We start from the raw sequence: 5,603 nt of genomic DNA, 5'->3' as shown, positions 1-5,603 counted from the left end.
TTCACCTTTTTTTGTTTTAACTTTACACTTTTCCGTCTCTATAACTTCTTCTGTAAATGTATCCGTGCTGTCGTCATCAAAATCGAATCTAGAATGACATCACACCATGCATCAGCGAGTCTTTTCCGCTCAGTCATCAGTTCACTCTCATGTGTTCATTTATCTACACTTTTCTCTCACGGATCACTCAAATCGCGTGAATGAGTCGATTATATTTTACACTGTTAACTTGAAACAATCAGCTTTGTTAATATAACTTCATTTACGGATGCGGTCATAAGAGTCAAATGAATAATCTTGAACAATTCATATCTAAATTTTTCTAAGCTTTTTTTATAATCAGTATGATTCTATTATACAAATTTAGGCTTTTGATATTTCATATTTTTATAGTGTCAGGACATATCTACCACACATATAACTTTAGTTCTACGAAAAACTTTATTGTTCAAATAAAATTTGAATTTTTTTTTCCAAAGGTTGCATAAACACATGGGCTAAAAAGCTTTATTTTAGTACTTTTTTGGTTGCTAAATTTGAACATATTCGTCGATTTGTTGCCGTTTTTCCTAACCTTTTAGACTAGCATTTCAGAATTTTTCCAGCACGTGTCCGGGCAATTACGAGAATTGTTTTTGAAAAACCTGGCAAAAACCGGGCATTTGATTTCAAATTTTCCATTCCAAAATCCCGGCCATATCCGGACAAAACTGGGCAAAATTTATGCATTATTTTAAAGAGAAAGTTAAGAGAAAAATAGGTTAAAAAGCCTTTAAACTTTAATTGTTCTTCAAAGCACATCAAATTTCGATGCTTCCAAAAACAATATCTAATTATTTTTGCTAAATATAACTCTGAACAATTCGTTTTCGGACTTGAAAATCAAAGCTTATCATTGCTCAATTTGGATTTTTTAGTAAATTTTGCAAATAATTAGTATATAAATCCGGGAAAAACCCGTTAAGTTTTTCATAAAATCTGGAATATCCGGGCAAACTCGGATAAAATTGGGCAATGTGGAATGCTTACTTTAGACGGGGTTTATATTTCTTCTTTTCTTGGTTAACATATGATCTTTCTCTTCCAAAAAATAAAAAAAAACATTTCAGACCTTCAGATTAATATATTTGAGATTGAAAACACATGGATCAGAGATTTCTGGCGCTTACAAAATGATAATTTATCGAAAAATAGGCCCATTTTCAGTTTTCTTATGTTTCAAAGCTTTGGTGTTATGCTAGGCTTGCCAGATACTTTTAGAAAAAAAGCGGGACACAGCCGGACATTGAAAAACTCTTGAAAGAAAACCTTGATCGTTTAGCCAAAATTAAACGTTTACCACCATCAGCCTAAGTTGTTCATAGAGAGCACCGTAAGGATTTATGTTCAACGTGGATTGATTTTGCTCAGTGTTTCTTATATTACTTCTATTTGCACGTTTTTTTTTGCAATAAGCACGGTTATTCTCCACGGTTCTCGCAAATTAACACGTTATTAGAGAGAAAATATTGTATGTCCTACTTGTAAACGGAGGATTTGATACAGCTTAAAAATTGTAAAACTCAAGAAAACTTTCCTATTTATATACTTTGAACAATAGAGTCAAAAAATGCGGTGTATAATACAATTGAATTAAGATTTAGGCGAAAAAAATTCGATCTATAATTATTTGGAAGCAATTTAAACAATATTTTCTTCATACCAAAGTTCTTTACAAAGGATCGCACAGTGGTAAAATTTGGATTTAAAATTCCAAAAAATTAGAAATCGCAGGTTTAATAGCCTGAAGCAATACTTATTTTATGTGAAATGTCCTTAATTACTCAGCAAAAAAACAACAATAACTTCGGGATGATGAATTTGAGCAAAATTTTTGGAAGGAAAACTGTGAAAGTTTCATGAAGGTTTTTTAAGTGATATATGAATTATAAGCCTTTTCATGAAAAATTGCTATTTTGATCAATAAATTTTTTAAAATGATAAATCCTCATACAAAAGTGAATAAGATTGATCAACATTCAAGATCGCTTCTAAAGATCTTCTTATTTGAAAATGTTCAAGTGATTTTAAGTAAAACCTTTCAGCTCGTTTAATGAAGTTGCAATGATTGAATGACATATTTGAAAGATTTTCTATGTTGAACCAATGAATTCAAATTGAGATTAAAGTTTGATTTTTTTCAGAAGTCAGTAAACTTTGTAAAAGTTTTCCAAGAAAAAAAGCGGGACATTTCGAGGAAAAAGCGGGACGGCGGGACATTCAACAAAAAAGCGGGACATGTCCCGCTTTTGCGGGACGGATGGCAACCCACTGATTTTAATAAACCACGTCTAAAAGTGGGATTGCTTTTAGGAGAGTTAGGGGAGATGGGGGCATAACGAGCACCCAGGGCATAATGAGCACTACTCTTTTTTATGAAAGTACGTATTTTCTTAAATAAATTTTAATGAGGATTTGTTTCGTACTGCCTATAGTATTAATTTTTCACAAAAAAAGAAACTCCTTATCATCTTTACAGAGATATTTAAAAAAAACTAGCTTGGTTCTCAAGTTACGAAAATATTATAATTTTTGAGCACCACAAAATAAGCTCTTATGATCTTAAAATAACCTTGATCTATAATGTACGCACTGCAACATGATGTACACATTGTTTCTCAATTTTTACCATCATAAAATTTTTGATTTTTCACTTTTATCAATTTTGAAACACGTTTTTACTTAAATTTGTTGACTAGGGGCATATAGAGCACCATATTATCGAGGCATAATGAGCATTTTCTGCCGTAGAATCTAGCAGCGAATTAAAATTGGTTTATAGCGCCACACCTTGACTAGTTTTCATCCGACGATTTCGCCTATTGGTAAGGTGTCGGAGAGGTAATCAAAAGACTAGCGTTAGATTACTGTTCGAGGTGATTTTTTTCCATTTACAATTCATGATCGATTTTTTATTGTTACATTATACGGCTAGTAGCATCATCCTCCGAACAAAGCACATAATGTATGAGCGTGCGTGAATTGTTTGTATTCTACAAACAGACCTAGATTATTTTGTTATTGCTTTGTTTGATGAATCTACGACTCACCTGACTTCATCGAATTGAATTCGCTGCTAAATTCCCCGGCAGAAAATGCACATCTTGGCCTGATCAATGGTGCTCATACTGCCTCAGGGGGGGTTCTCATTCTGCCTCCACAGTGGCTGGTTTTCAGCTTTTGGCAAAAATTTTTAAAATGCATTTTTTAGCGTTTTCATCTAGTTTTTCACGTTTCAGCCCGTTAAGGAATAGGCTTTTTAAGTGTCTGAACACGAAACAATAATGTAACCTCCATATTACAGCTATTTTCTATGGTTAAATAACCGTTTTCCTTAAGGTGGCCATTATGCCCCCATCTCCCCTAATAAAATAAAAATTTTCATCTTAAAAAAAATCCAAATTAAAACAGGTATGTTTAACAGACAGGAAAAAACATTTCCTCATTTATTTTGCGTTAATGTATATCATTTCCTAAAAAAAATTGAAAAGAAAAATTAAAATTTTTGAACTGAAATGTGTTCAGGATCGCCCCTGACGGCTTGCGCAATAGCATCAGGTTTCCTTACAAGATTGAAACACACTCTTTCCACATCGATAACAAAAGTGGACTGTATTCTTACTTTAACTAACCTAATTACAAATTACAAGACTATCTGACACAAAACTGACTTTGGCCTTCTTGGCCTCTGAATTGCCCATTCTGGGCGCTTACACTGGCCACTCCGGACCTCTAATGTGGCGAACCTTTGCCTATGGTGGTTGGTCGGGAAAAGAGGTCGACCAAGGACCGGCTTTGGCTCGACCATACGGAAAATCCTCTTTGGTTCGGCCGTTAGGTTGATGTCATGCTGAGGCGAGAAGCGTCGCTTTGCGTTCTACATTCCAATAAGAAAGCAATGTATCGCATATGTGTGTTATACTGGCGCGCCATGGTGCTTCGAAATTCACTAAGAATCATCACTTCTCTACATCTGACAATGCTTGGAATCGTCTGCTTTCTTTCGGGAGCCACTTAAAACTCATCAGTTTCAGTTCAGGTTTTCAGTTAAAAGAAGATTTATATGTGTTTGATAATCCTAACATTGAAGTATAAAATCAGATTAAAGCTGGCTTATAAAAAATAAACATGCAATATTAAGCCTTAGTTAAGGCGCTTTCGGAAATCATTTTCTCGTGTGTGTAGGGTAAATGATCTTGAGCGGAACTAAATGGCTCAATTCGACGCAACAAGGAACAGTTGATCAAGTGGTATGGCTATGGGTTATATCCGAACAATTTTTTTTTTCAGTTCAGCGGATAGATCTTGGTTTCTGCTTTCTAATGATGATTTTTAGAATATTTTAGAGTAAATCCAAATAACTCTAGAGCTATTTTACTGAAGTAAGAATTCTGATCTTGAGCGGAACTACGCTGATCTTGAGCGGTACCAAAATATGATCTTGAGCGGAACCATTTTCTTCTGTCAACATCTTTAATATCTCTTATTCCTTATACTTGTGTAACTGTGAAAAGTTCAAATAAATTTCATCTTTGAAGATTTTCAAGTTAAAAAATAAATGTTTTTACGTAAAAAAATTAAACTTAGCGTTCAAAAGTTGTTCTCAAAATATCCCTTCAAATTTATTTCTTGCTTAAAAAAGGTCCAATTTTCACTTTGATTCACTGTATCCTATTTTGAAAGAATCGATTCTCCAAACTCAATTTTTAGGTTTTTTTTATCTCAAAAATTTAATTCTTGAGAATATTTGACTGATTGTTTGAATGTGCGTGTTTAGGATTATATTGCCCTGAACAACTTTTGAAAGTAACGACAAAGTCAGTAATGCAAAAGAAAATGCCTTAAATTACAGATTTTTCACAAAAAAATGTACATTGCTCTAAATCATTTTTATTTTGAGAAAAAAAATCTGATTTTTTGTGATTTCTTATTCCCTTAATTCCTTTAATTTCATTGGAAATTCATGATAAATTGAGTCATTTTTGTATTTTAGTTGGAAAAAATCAGTTTACGCTGAAAATGTGTTCATACTTTTCTAATTTAAAGTTAGAAACCTAAATTTTATATTGATTAAAAAAATTATTATAATGGAAATCCATTAAAAATTCAAAAATTATGTGAAATTTGTAAATATTTCAAAATTTCGTGTTCTGTGATGATGCTGTGAAAAAAGTTTTCTCAAAATTCTATGACATAACAGATTTTTCTGTGATTAAGACAACCTTGCTCTAAGCAACTTATTCATAGAATAAAGTTTAAAATAAATTCCAGTTTCTTATGGTTCACGATAAAATTTATTTTTATTAAAAATTTATGGAAACATTAATTATGTTGTTATTATTTTCATTATAACAATTATTTCTCAAATCGATTTCCAGTTCGAGCTCAATTGTAAAATCAAACACAAGAGAATCGGATAGGTTTTCAATACTAGGCCACCAATTGATTCGTGAAGTATTATGAAAATAGTTAACCCGGTGTGCTTTGCACAACATTGCAAAACTGAAGAAATGTGTGTAAAAAAAATTGAAAGTTTTGTTTATAAGGTAGTATATCGTTTCCAA

The sequence above is a fragment of the Uranotaenia lowii genome, chromosome 3 (assembly GCF_029784155.1).
Source record: "Uranotaenia lowii strain MFRU-FL chromosome 3, ASM2978415v1, whole genome shotgun sequence".
Taxonomy (NCBI): Eukaryota; Metazoa; Arthropoda; class Insecta; order Diptera; family Culicidae; genus Uranotaenia; species Uranotaenia lowii.
The sequence above is the reverse complement of the archived record's forward strand: the minus strand, read 5'-3'. Positions refer to the sequence as shown.